General features: G+C 39.0%; 1 pseudogene; it reads right to left on the reverse strand.

Annotated features, from left to right (window-relative positions):
* Nucleotides 1-11,602: 11,602 nt before the first annotated feature.
* LOC131031524 (phospholipase A1-Igamma1, chloroplastic-like) lies at nucleotides 11,603-13,483 on the reverse strand (annotated as a pseudogene).
* Between the last annotated feature and the right edge of the window lie 1,203 nt (nucleotides 13,484-14,686).

The raw sequence follows: 14,686 nt of genomic DNA on the forward strand, positions 1-14,686 counted from the left end.
TCTCTGTCACTTTTCTCCTATGGAGGTGGAGACATTGGTAGAGCTTGCTTGCTTGGAGTTTGACTGGTTTTTCCTCTTCTCCTGTTTAAGGTTTTGGGAGCCTTTCTAGAACCCATTAGTCCACCAAAGCAATGTGGTCTTGTTCCTTGTTTTCTGGACTTTGTTTTGTTGAATGGACCTAATGTTTTTCTATTGATGGTCTGTGTCTTTTCAGCCCCCATAGAGGTGGGTCCCTGTCTTATTGAGGTGGAGAGGAGTTGTGCAAGGGTGGTGGTGCAGAGCACCTAGCTCAAAGTTGTCTTTTCTTGCATTTTAGAATTTTTGTGTGATTTCAATTTATTTTATGTTTTAATAAGGTGGAATAAATCCTATGATGTTTTTTGAAGCCATATTTTGGTTTTCCACACTTTTGTTGTGCTTAGGATCCAAAATTGTCATTATCCTGAAATATTGTCAAAATGTCAATTTGTGGTTTGTACCAGGTGGATCCCTAGAAACTTGCTAGAATGTTTGGAAATGGTTTAAATCCATTTTAGGATTCCATTTGAGTTATTTTTAAGGCCTTGAAAGCCTTGGAGTGTGTTTTTGCACTCATAGGTAAAAGTTGTCAAAATTGTCATGACAACTTTTGCATTTTTAGGCAAAAGTTGTCCACGAAGAAAATGATGTTGGAAGTTGGTTGGAACCAACTTTAAATTGTGTATAAAACCTTCTAAACATCTCCAATATGAGGTTAATCAACTTTTGGTTTGCATTCAATTCATTTGCCAAGGGTTTCCTATGCTTTTTCTCACATTTGGACTGTTTTTGCTTTGAATTTCTAATTTTGTATGACCTATACGGTCTAGTATGGTGCTCATAGTAGTATAGGAAGTTAGAAATTTGTTTTAACTTTCCAAAAAGTATAATATTAAAGTCTGAAGTGATTTGAATCAAAAGTTATCAGTGTTTTTGTAATAGTTGCTCACAAACCCTTGAAATTTGGGGTTTTGATTATAAAATGCATTTTACCTGAGCATCCATAAATGGCACAAGTTGCAATCCATTGGGTGGCTTGGGTAGGATTTTTAAATAGTTTTAGAGTAGGCATTTTTTGTTTTTTCAGACCACAAGGAGGAGAATGGGTGAGATGAACAACACACAAGCTTGTAGCTAGTGTGTGGGGGCAACAGAGATTGCTCATTTTCAGAGCCATGGAGAACTGATACCTTAGCAAACCATAGTGTATTGGAAAGGTATATGGGTGTACCAAAATTATCCAAGGTTGTTCTAGTTTTAGATTTTGATTGGTGAATATTTTGGAGCACATCTTCCAAAACTACCTGGAAGCCCTAAACCCCTTAAAAATAGCTTATTTTGAGTTACCTTAGTTGTACGACAAACCCAGATCGGAAAATTTGTGATCTTGTTTAAATTCCAAATGGGTATCTGAATATGTAAAAATATTTGGGGGTTGTTAGGATATTTTGGGGGAAAAGACCAAAAAAAATTCCCAGAAGGGCTAGTCATTTAGGCCTAATAGCAGCTGGTAGAAGCGAGTTGAAAGCCTAGGGCTTGGGAGGAAGGTGCCGAACTTTATAATGAATAAAATGAACTTGAAAATACCTACAAAAACATAACCACAAACTTTAAACATGGTTAGAGTGAAGATCCTTGGTGGAGGTCTTTGGAGCCTAGCTGGAGCCTAGCTGGAGTTTTGGGAAACTAGTAGGAGCCCATCTCAAAATTAGAGATTTGGGGTCAAAACCAACGAGAAACCTCAAGAGGATATACCTAGGAGGAAAGCCAATATATTTTAGGCCTTGGAGGTCTAAGGAGTGTACCCTAACAAGTTACCTTGGAGGAGCTTGAGTAGAAGGGTGAGTTGAGGAGTTGGGCTGAGTAAGGGTGAATTGGAGAGCTAGGCACAAGATCTCTGCATCAGAGTGGTATCAGAGCCATTCTTTGAAAGATTTGGTGTATGTCAGATTGTGAAGAATCAGAAGCAAGTTCAATGCCTCCAAAGGCAATGACTCCATAAGCCATCGGACATATGGTGGCAGAGATGATATAAGGATTGAAGGATACAGAAGGAAGAAGAGGAACAAGAGAGGCAAAGAAGGAGAAGGGAAAGGTTAAGACAGAATGGGGTGATGAGACTGATGAAGAAGTAGATGATGGAGAGGAACCAGCAGCAGTAGCTATGCCTCAAGACCAAAATTTATTCCTAGATGCAGTCAAACCCATTTCTAAGGACAATCTGGATGGATTACCCACATATGGAGGAAACTTCAATGGAGAAGAGTTGCTAGATTGGATAGAAGCTCTCAATAATCACTTTGATTACAAAGAGGTAGCAGAAGAAAAAAGAGTTAATGTGGCTAAATCAAGAATGAGAGGATCAACATTGGTTTGGTGGAATATGATGCAAGAAGAAACGATACAAGAAGGCAAAAAGAAAATAACTTCATAGGAGTGTATGAAGATCAGACTTAAGGCACAATTCCTTCCAAGAGATTATGAAGCTCAAATTCATAAGAGACTGCAAAATTTGAAACAAAGGGAGCTAGATGTCAATGCTTACATAGAAGAATTCCACAAGCTAAGCCTCAGAGCTAAGAAGCATGAGAATGAGGTGGAGAAATTGGCTAGATACATGAATAGATTGGGACAAAAAATACAAGATGAAATCAGTATCCTTACTCCTGATACCGTTCATAAGTGTTTTCAGTTAGCATTAAGGGAAAAAGACAAAATCAAGAGGAGTGAACAAAATCAAAAGTTTAGAGGTGGTAGATCCTTTGGAGGAAGAGGCACTTTTAATAGAGGACAAAAAACATCAAGGAATGAAGAAAAATCAAGGCAACAAGGTGGTGGAGACTCTTCAAGGGGGCCATTTAGAGGATCCTTTAGAGGAAGAAACTATTTTAGGGGCAGATTTGGAAGCTCAGGAAGAGGAAAATCAGTTTTCACTGGTAGATGTTACAATTGTAATCAAGTTGGCCACACAATGGGAAGGTGTCCGGAGAAGGCAACCAACTCTTCACACTCATACATGGGTGAGAGAAGAACACAATTAGTGTAGGAAGAAAACAATCAAAGTGTGTCTTCCCCTCTTAGCAAGGCAGGCCTAGTGACAGATGGTGAAAGTTTAGTGCTAAGAAGGTCTTTGTTGAAGATTCCTCAAGCTCAAGAGCCACCACAAAGGAAGAGTTTGTTTAGAACAACTTGTAAGTCTCAAGGAAAGATTTACAAAGTGATTGTAGACTTAGGTTCAACTAAGAATATAGTTTCAACTAAAATGGTGGATAAACTCAAGTTAAAAAGGCTACCACATCTCACTCCCTACAAGGTGTCATGGCTCAACCGGGGCCAACATGTCTTAGTTGATGAGAAAGAATGGGTAGACTATGAGATTGGTGAGTATAAGGACAAAATTTTATGTGATATATTGCCTATGGATGCTTGCCATTTGCTATTGGGACGTCCATGGCAATTTGATGTAAAGGCTCAACATGATGGAGAAAAGAATAGCTATATCATTATCAAGAATGGTAAGAGGTATTAAATGGATCCATTACCTGATCCAAAAGAGGAAACAAAAGTGGGATCAAGTGTGATGATGATGAGTGGGAAAGAGTTTCTTAAGGTGATGAAACAAGAAGGAGATCAAGGATATGCTATTGTGCTCAAACCCAGTGAAGAAGGTAGGGCAGATCCAATGGAAGAAGTGCCACAAGAGGTGAAGGGTCTACTCAAACAATATGCAGAAGTAATAGGAGAAGATCTACCTGATTCTTTGCCACCAATGAGGGATGTAAATCACCAAATAGATCTGATTCCAGGGACAAGTTTGCCTAACAAGGCTGCCTACAAAATGACACCTAGTCAAAATGAAGAAATTGCCAAACAAGTGCAGGAGCTCTTGGACAAAGGATTCATCAAAAAGAGTTTGAGTCCATGTGCTATACCTACTATCTTAGCACCCAAGAAAGGGGGAAAATGGAGAATGTGTATAGATTCCAGAGCAATCAATAAGATCACTATAAGGTACCGGTTCCCTATGCCAAGGATAGAAGACTTGTTGGACAATCTTGGGGGTGCAAGCTACTTCACAAAGGTGGATTTAAAATCAGGTTATCATCAGATAAGAATCAGACCAGGGGATGAATGGAAGACAACCTTTAGGACCAATGTCAGCCTCTATGGGTGGTTGGTCATGCCAGTTGGCCTTACCAATGCACCTAGCACCTTTCAAAGGCTCATGAATGAAGTCTTGGTTGAGTTCATAGGTAAGTTTGTGATTGTATATCTTGATGATATTCTAATATTTAGCAGGTCCAAAGAAGAACATCTCAAGGATGTGGAGATGGTCTTGACGAAGCTAAAAAAAGCGCAACTCAAAATCAACCTTGAAAAGTGTGAGTTTCTCAAGACTGAACTTGTATATCTTGGTTTTTTCATTTCAAAAGGTTGTCTAAAAATGGATCCTAGTAAGGTTGAGGCAATCCTTAGTTATCCTACACCTAAGAATATCAGTGATGTTAGGAGCTTTCATGGGTTAGCATCCTTTTATAGGAAGTTTGTAAGAAACTTTAGTCATGTGTGTGCTCCTGTGCTCAATACTATCAAAGGGGGAGTCAAGTGTCAGTTTAGGTGGACACAGGAGGTCCAAAAGGGATTTGAGTTGTTGAAAAAGAAGATAGCTGAGTTACCTACCCTTAGATTACTTGATTTCAATCAGTTATTTACATTTGAGTGTGATGCTACTCAAAGAGCAATAGGGGCTGTTTTGAGTCAAGAGGGTCTTCCCATAGCCTTTTTCTCTGAAAAGTTGAATGAAGAAAAACAAAAGTACTCTGTGTATGACTTGGAGTTATATGCCATGGTGCAAGCCTTGAAGAAGTGGCATCATTACTTGCTGCCCAAAGAGTTTGTGGTCTATACTGACAACCATGCCCTTAGTTTTCTCAATGGACAAGAGAAGTTGAATAAGAACCATCTCAAGTGGGTAGAATACCTACAATCTTACACCTTCACTATCAAGAATAAGAAAGGCACCTCAAATAAAGTTGCTGATGCACTCAGTAGGAGAGTCATGACCATACAAGAGATTAAATTGCACAGTGTGGGGTTGGAGGAGTTGAGAGACCTCTACAAAGAAGACAAAGATTTTGTTGATATATATGCTACATGTTCTGATTTTTCTAACACTTCTCATGTTTCCTACTCAGAGTATATGATACAGGAAGGTTTGTTGTTTAAAGGACATCTCCTTTGTATATCTCAATGCTCTATGAGACAAAACATCATTCAAGAGAAACATCAAGGGGGTCTAGGAGGTCATTTTGGCAATGATAAAACAATGGAGCAGGTTAGTCGGTTCTACTATTGGCCCAAGTTGCAATCAAAAGTAAGGAGATTTGTTGAACAATGTGCCATATGTCAGAGAGCAAAAGGATTAGCAAGTAATGCAGGTTTATATCAACCCTTAATCATACCCCAAAGGCCTTGGGAATGTTTGAGCATGGACTTTGTGTTGGGTTTACCAAGAACACCAAGAGGATTTTATAGTGTTTATGTGGTGGTAGATAGGTTCAGTAAAATGGCTCACTTCATCCCTTGTAAGAGTACCAATGATGCCATCTATATTGTAGGTCTTTTCTTCAAAGAAATAGTAAGAATCCATGGACTTCCAGTTAGCATTGTGAGTGATAGGGATGTTAAGTTTTTGAGTCACTTCTGGAGAACCTTATGGAAGAAGTTGGGTACTAGACTCTCATTTTCATCTACCTACCATCCACAATCAGATGGTCAGACTGAGGTGGTCAATAGGTCCTTGGGTAATCTCCTAAGGTGTCTCACTAAGCAGCATGGTCAGACTTGGGACTTGGTGATTAGCCAAGCAGAGTATGCATACAATGATTCAGTCAACCAGAGCACATGTAGAAGTCCTTTTGAAATTGTTTATGGAATGCATCCTAGAGGTGTCTTAGAACTTAGTGATATCAGTACAATGACCCACAAGAGTGCTCAAGGAGAGAGTTTTGCTGAAGGTATTAAGGAAATTCATGACAAAGTACGGTAGTCCTTGCAACAAAAATCAGAAAAATATAAGGAACAAGCTGATCAATCAAGGAGGAACTTGCAATTTAAGGTTGGAGACTTAGTTTTGGCTTATCTCAGAAAGGAAAGACTTCCAAAAGGATAGCCAACCAAGTTGATGATGGAGAAGATTGGGCCACTCAAGATTGTGCATAAGTTTGGCCAAAATGCCTATGAGGTTGAACTACCTCCTTCTTTGGCCATATCTCCTATTTTCAAATTTTGCGACTTGTATCCCTATAAAGGAGAATCTCAGACCTCTTATATAGATACCACATTGCAATCTGAAGAGGATTGGGTGAAGGATTTACCAGTTAGTCAACCAGTTCAGTTGGAAAGCATCTTGGATACCAAGGTGATCAAGTAGACAAGAAAGGGCATCTACAAACATTATCTTGTGAAGTGGGAAGGTCTAGCTGATTCAGAGGCTATGTGGATGTCAGAAGCTGACATAATTCATCATGGAGTGCAACTAGCAGACCTGATAACTCAAGGGACTTGAGTTCCTTGCCCCAGGGGAGTATGGTGCAAAGCACCTAGCTCAAAGTTGTCTTTTCTTGCATTTTAGAATTTTTGTGTGATTTCAAATTATTTTATGTTGTAATAAGGTTGAATAAATCCTATGATTCTTTTTGAAGCCATAGTTTGGTTGTCCACACTTTTGTTGTGCTCCAAAATTGTCATTATCCTGAAATATTGTCAAAATGTCAATTTTTGGTTTGTACCAGGTGGATGCCTAGAAACTTGCTAGAATGTTTGGAAATGGTTTAAATCCCTTGTAGCATTCCATTTGAGTTATTTTTAAGGCCTTGAAAGCCTTGGAGTGTGTTTTTGCACTCATAGGTAAAAGTTGTCAAAATTGTCATGACAACTTTTGCATTTTTAGGCAAAAGTTGTCCATGAAGGAAATGGCGTTGGAAGTTGGTTGGAAACAACTCTAAATTGTGTATAAAACCTTCTAAACATCTCCAATACGAGGTTAATCAACTTTTGGTTTGCATTCAATTCATTTGCCAAGGGTTTCCTATGCTTTTTCTCACATTTGGACTGTTTTTGCTTTGAATTTTTGATTTTGTATGACCTGTACGGTCTGGTACAGTTATCATAGTAGCATAGGAAGTTATAAATTTGTTTTAACTTTCCAATGAGTATAATATTAAGGTCTGAAGTGCTCTGAATCAAAAGTTATCACTATTTTTGTAATAGTTGCTCACAAACCCTTGAAATTTGGGGTTTTGATTGTAAAATGCATTTTACCTGAGCATCCATGAATGGAACAAGTTGCAATCCATTTGATTGATTGGGTAGGATTTTTCAATAGTTTTAGAGTAGGCTTTTTGTGTTTTTACAGGCCACAAGGAGGAGAATGGGTGAGATGAACAACACACAAGCTTGTAGCTAGTGTGTGGGGGCAGCAGAGATTGCTCATTTTCAGAGCCATGGAGAACTGATACCTTAGCAACCCATAGTGTTTTGGAAATTTCTATGGGTGTACCAAAATTATCCAAGATTTTTCTGGTTGTAGATTTTGACTGGTGAAGAGTTTGGAGCACATCTTCCAAAACTACCTGGAAGCCCTAAACCCCTTAAAAATAGCTCATTTTGAGTTACCCTAGTTGTACAACAAACCCAGATGGGAAAATTTGTGATATTGTTTAAATTCCAAATGGGTATCTGAATATGTAAAAATATCTAGGGGTTGTTAGGAAATTTTGGGGGAAAAGACCAAAAAAGTCCCAAAAGGGCTAGTCATTTAGGCCTAATAGCAGCCGGTAGAAGCGAGTTGAAAGCCTAGGGCTTGGGAGGAAGGTGCAGACCTTTATAATGAATAAAATCACCTTGAGAATACCTGAAAAAACATAACCACAAACTTTAAACATGGTTAGAGTGAAGATCCTTGGCGGAGGTCTTTGGAGCCTAGCTGGAGCCTAGCTGGAGTTTTGGGAAACTAGTAGGAGACCATCTCAAAATCAGAGATTTGGGGTCAAAACCAACAAGAAACCTCAAGATGCTATACCTAGGAGGCAAGCCAATATATTTTAGGCCTTGGAGGTCTAAGGAGTGTACCCTAACAAGTTACCTTGGAGGAGCTTGAGTAGAAGGGTGAGTTGAGGAGTTGGGGTGAGTAAGGGTGAATTGGAGAGCTAGGCACAAGATCTCTACATCAGGTGGTGACTTTTAGATCAATTTTGTTTTCTGGCATCAACTTGATGGTTTTGGGAGCCACTTCAAAATCCAACATGAAGGTTTGGGGAGCCTTTCGAAACCCCCTAGTTCCGGATTATTACTTAATGCTTCTCTTCATGGACCTGGCTGTTATGCTATTGGGATCTTTGTTTGCAAAGGTTTAGGTTATGGGTGCCTCAAAAAACCCCTGGTATTTGTTGAAGGTTAAGGGAGCCTTGATAAAACCCTTGGACTTTCTTGTTTATTCATATTTTGGATTTGTATGTGTATGGATTTGGCCTACATTTCTTTTCAGTTGGCTCTTTAATAACTTTTCTTTAGTGATTTGACTAAGGTTGGGTTGCTGATTTTCATTGATTGTTTCTTGTGGCAGCGTTGTTCTGTGGGTTCCGGATCTTGGTAAAATCTAAGGGTTTTGGGTCCCTTCAAAACCTATTGTAAGGGGTTTCAAGTCCCCTTAAAACTTATTTTTTTCTTAATCAAAAATATTTTTGTTGCTCTTAAAATTTTAATTTTTAATTTATATAATTTTAATAACATATTTAAAAAAACCCATAGATAATTCAACTCTTCCTCTCTCTCTCTCTATCCTAAACAAGTCAGATATTTCTCTCTCCCTCCCCCCCCTCCACCTCTCTCTCTAGATCCCTTCACCCTTCTCTCCCTATCTCTCCCTCTAACTTTACCATTCTCTCCCTATCTCTCCCTCTCCCTTTCCCCTTCTCTCCTATTTAGATAACTTTCCCCTTATCCCTTGCCAACCCTCTCTCTCTATAATCTCACTCTCCCCAAGTCTCTCTCTCTCTCTCTCTCTCTCTCTCTCTCTCTCTCTCTCTCTCTCTCTCTCTCTCTCTCTCTCTCTCTATTCTAAACAAGGTATCAGATTTTCTCTGCCCCCTCCTCTCTCTCTCTCTCTCTCTCTCTCTCTCTCTCTCTCTCTCTATCTCTCTCTCTCTCTCTATATATATATATATATCCCCCTCCATGTATCTCACCCCTCCATCTCCACATCTAGGTGTCTCACCTCTCTCTCCCCCTCTAGGCATCTCACATCTCTATTTGTTTCTATTTCTCTTCCTCCCTAGATCCACCACTCCTTTCCACTCTCCATTTATGAACTCTCTCCTTCTCTTCTCTCCCCTCATTTCTCTATCTCCTCCTTACCTAGGTCCCTTAGTCTCTCCATGTCTACCTCTCCCTCCATCCCTCTTTTATCTTTCTTTGTTCTTTTTTCTCTCCTCTTCTCCTCCCCTCCCCTCTCTAGGTCATTTTATTTATATGGTATAGAGTCTAAGGTATAATTTTTAGGGAATAGGGTGTAGGTTACATGGTTGAGAGTATAGGGTTTAGGGCATAAGATTGATGATGTTGGGTTGAGGATATTGCCTATGTTGATCTAATTCCTTCTCTCTCTTCTCTCTTTCACCTCTCTCTACCCTCTCAAGCCTCTCCTTCCCTTCCTCTCTCCATCTCTATGTCCCCCTATCTCCTTACTCTCATATATATCTCCCTCCCCCACTCAAGATCTCATTCTTTCTCCCTCTCTTATTCACTCTCTCCATAGTCTAGGTCATCAACTCTCCCTCCCACCCCCTCTCTCCCCCTTCTAATTTTCTCACTCCCTACCTCTCTACCTCTTCATCCATGTCTCATTATCCACCTCTCTTTCCTCCTCTAGTTATCTAACCTCTCTATATGTCCCCTCTTTAGTTCTATCCTACTCTCTCCCTCCCCCTTGCCCCTCTCCCTTTATGAACTCTCTAAGCCCTCTCTCTCTCTCTATTCTAAACAAGGTATCAAATTTTCTCTCTCCCTCTCCCCCCTCCCTCCTTCTCTCTGTCTAGATCCCTTTACCCTTCTCTCCCTATCTCTCCCTCTCCCTTTCCCCTTCTCTCCCTATTTAGATCACTTTCCCCTTATCCCTTGCCAACTCTCTCTCTCTCTCTCTCTCTCTCTCTCTCTCTCCTAAACAAGGTATCAGATATCAAATATTATTTGATATCCGATCTTTTATTATTAATATATTAATAAAATATATTGTTAATATATTATAATATTAATATATAATATATATTATTATATATTATATTTTAATATTATAATATATTAATACTATATAATATATAATAATATACTATATAATATTAATTATTTTTAATAAAAAAATCGGATATCAGATTAATATCCCAATCGAATATCCGATTTCTCTGACAAAAAAATGAAATCTTGGTATTTGGCTCGAGATTGCATTGGGATTTGGCTAGGAACTGCGAAACTTGGAAACTCAACAGAAAAAATGTGTTTTTGAGTGTTCCTTGCTTTTCTAGATTTCGCTCTGGTGGTTGACGATTTTTTTTTAGCCAAATTTGATAAAGCAAAAAGGAATTTTTAAGGACATTCTTAGCTTTCCAATAATATAAGGTTTGCCTTATTTTTACTTTAATAAATAATTATTATTCATTTTCTAATTGAATTTTGACTAAAGTCCTGATTGATAGGTTGATTGTAAAACAACTATAACTTTCAAACGATATCACATTTTTTGAATCCGAAACATGTGTCACATTATATGCTTTGCCTACTATAGGATTAGAAAAAATGAATTTCATAAATGTTTTGCTAGTACTAATAAATTAACATGTTGATCTTTTTAAAAAGTATATAAGATATCATTTTCAACATGTCTATTTTTAAAAAGATAAATATTCTAATTATAAATGCTTTTAGTTTTTATTAACCTTATCTATTATAAAAAATATATAAGATATCATTTTTAAATGTAACATGCTTTCACCATAATCAAATATTTTTATATTAAATAATTTAATTATATATCTATTTTATAAGATATCATTTATCTTTAAAAATATATAAGATATCATTTTCAAATGTCTATTTTTCAGAAAGAAAAATATTCCAATTGTATAGCTTCATGACAACAACTTTGGTTAAAATGCGAGTTTGGCCATTGATCCGATATATTGTAGTTTTGTGTAGTATGTTATGACATCGAAGACTGTATTTCTAGACCTTCCTCTACGATATTTTTTTGAGTGTCCAGAAACGCTGTTCGTCGTGGTATGAGCATCGTATAAAATACTAATAAGAGATCTGGTGTGGATTCAGGTGATGTTCAACTTCCGTTTAAAGGTAAAAAAATATATAGACTTGTAAACGGAATAGGTGCAATGAACAGCTTGGTGTCCGTATACCATGTTTCGGTTTCTTAATGTTAAAACTACGTGCAAATAGAAGTATTTGGTCGGAGTAGAAGGCCCATTCCAAATTCATGTATAGAAGGGATGCTAATAAACAATTTAAACTCTAGGGATATCAAAAACAGAGAATTAATTATCACACATAATCATATACAATTAGACAAGGTGGGATTGGATTCTTTGGGGTTGAACCCATCTACCCTCGGAGTTTCTGACCATACCCTTGTTGTGGTCTTGTCTCCAGAACGGCGGGATATGTAAATGGTCTTGCAAGAAATCAGCAGCCTTGTTGACAAGAGCAGGATCTCGTCCACTCGCCAGGTAAAACCGCTCTTGGCGGCCGTGGTAGCCGTCCAAGAGATGGAGATGCGCCTCCAAGTTGTGGAAGCACGACGGATCGCTTGTGGGTCGGAGGAAGGGGGATTTGGTGTGATCTAGCTGCAGCTCCACTCCCACATGGGAGTAGCTCCAGGGAAGCTTGTCAATCCAGTCTCTCAGTAATTGAAAATGCTCGTTGAACAGGACTCCAGGAACCTTTGGAACCCCGTCGTGGGCGTTAACCACTCGCAGGATTTTGACCCCCAGCTGCTCCAGGCGCTCCTTGAAGGCGGAGTTCCCCACCCGTGGCCTGCGTAGGAGAAGACGGTGATGGGAATTTTCTCATTCTCATTCTCCTTGTCCTGGTTGATTCCCATCTCTGCAATGTCGTACGCGCTCAGCATTGCGAGGGCGCTCCCAAGGCTGTGGCCCGTTATTGTTATGCTTAGCTTTTCTCCCTTGTACATTTCGATCAGTCTTCTGACCTCCGCGTGTATTTGATCCTGTGCGCTGGATTTGGCGAATCGGCAGTTTTTCTCGCAGGCGGTGTACAGGTTTAGAAACCCTGACTCAACTTTGACACGGGGATCGGGATGGTCAGAATGGAAACCCGCGGGTTTGAGGAAATCCATGAGATCCGCCAGCCATTCCAGACGAGTGACGGTGCCCCTCGAAGCGATCACGATATCGCGCCGCCCGAGTCTCTTTATTTCCTGCTCGTCCTCAGCCACGGCCACGAACCCCATCCAGTTGGCATGGTTGCTCCACAATTTCTCCCCCGCCCGAGATTTTTTGAAGAAATTGGGGAGATTGATGTTGGAGGTTGCGTAGAGATGCTGAAAGGCCGAGATCGTGGAGCATGGTTCTGCGGTTGTACTTGCAGCTGCCACAGTATTTGGAGTAGTGGTCGAAATCAAAGGCGTCGTAGCAGGCCTGGGCAAGCTCTCGGTATTTTATGAGCTCGCTGCGGAGGAGATGGTCCATTGGCTCCAGCAGGCCCTCCCAGTTATTCGAACCCTGTACCTCCCTCCACACATCGCTCAGCTTCCTTGCGCTCTTTCTCTTTGTGATCACTTCCTTGTGTTCGAGGTGGGGATAATCGTTAGGGCTCCCGCTCTTTAACTTGTATTCCTTTTCCACTGTGGTCAACACTTGCGTTGCAATTGGGGCTGTTGCTCTCTGTCTCTGTTTTTGTCGGTTGTTGGGTTTGCTTCTCATGCTCAGGCAAGGCACCTCCGTCACGATGCTGGTGCTGTGGTTCACAAGGTTACTCCTTAAATTCATCATCTTTTCAGCGTTTCCGCAACAAAAGTGCGCCTGAGTTTGAGAAAGCAAGGGCGAGAGAAGCAATTTAGAGAGGAGGAGGCAGCCCAGAGCCCACAGTGGAGTATGCAAGAGAGAGAGGATGAAGGGCCATTTATAAGTCTGAGTTGGGGAAAGCAAAATAATAATTTTAAAGCCGCGGAGTATCTTTCTTACCAGAATTCCTTGTAGTCCCGTCAATGACCGCGTGAGAACTGAAATTAAAACGAAGGCGTTGATTATAGAGGTCAGTCTCCGATTGTCCCTTTCTACCTCGTTAATTGTAGAAGAGTAGTCAAACGGTACATGAGATAAGCCTACACACTTGAAACTTCCTCGACCTTGCTAAAAAAGTATTTGATTTAAAAAATTGTGTGGAGCCCGTTATTTGGGAATTTCAGGACAATTCCAAACCAGCACATGGATTAACCATTTCTGAACTGCTTGAGGTTGCAAAAATTTCCTTTGTTTGGAAAATTTTCAGAAATTCAAACAATTGCATTTAAAATTCTTTAATTCAGGTTTCCATGCGAAACCCTTTGATGTTGTTGTTCTAGTGATCTTCGCATTGGGTGGTCGCGAAATATTTAGTTGAAAATTATATGAATAATTAGTACTATTAATATTAATAATAGCATCTTGTTGTACAATGGGTATGTTGAAGAGGTGTGGAAGGTCAATTAGTGAAAATTTTGGTCTATTATTTGCATACATTTATGGTGTACATGATTCAATTTGCAAAGTTAAATTCAATGTAGAATGTATAAAAAATACATGCAATGATTGTGGAAGTTTGAAGAAACTTTTACCATTTGAGAATATTGATAATTCAATGCAAGTTATGTGGAAGATATCTGAATATGAGAAATACCAAACAAAGTTAGGAGCCGAGTTCAATAAAATTGTGTTGAAACAAAGTGAATTACCTTACAATGAGTTTATGAATAAATTTTGTAAAATCACATATCCACACATCCAACATAGCAATGGTGCAAGCTTGCAAGCTAAGCAATTTTGTCTCTAGAACTATACATTTTGTCCTCAAATTGAGATTGAGAGTCAATATTATCATTCTAGGCAAGTTGCAACCTTTGTACAATTTTTCTATAGACATGCTAAGTTTCATGTTGATGGGGTACAAAGTAGCAAATATGAATGTATTATCATCAAGGAGGTTCAACTTTATATTAGTAGTGATACGGGTCATGATAGGAGCTATGTAGCCCATTATTTTGGAATTTTTTTGAAGATATGATATCACGTGGGATAAATGCTTCACAACATTGGAATTGGTTTGATGGATGTGTTGGTAAGTACAAATTGATTTCAAATTATAGCTTCAATTAAATTGATATTAATATTATTTACAATTTGAACAACAATTTGCACATAAAATAAATTTACATTCATTAGTTTCAAAAGAAATAGAAGAATGAGATTAAAACTAGGACATATGATCCTAGCATATGAATACTACCTTCAATAAAAGATCTATTGAATAATAGAGAATAGGAATTTCCATTAAACCAAATTACATAGAAGTTGAAGGTTAATGGTATTAAATGACATGGTGGTCA

This window comes from Cryptomeria japonica, chromosome 10 (genome assembly GCF_030272615.1).
Source record: "Cryptomeria japonica chromosome 10, Sugi_1.0, whole genome shotgun sequence".
Classification (NCBI taxonomy): domain Eukaryota; kingdom Viridiplantae; phylum Streptophyta; class Pinopsida; order Cupressales; family Cupressaceae; genus Cryptomeria; species Cryptomeria japonica.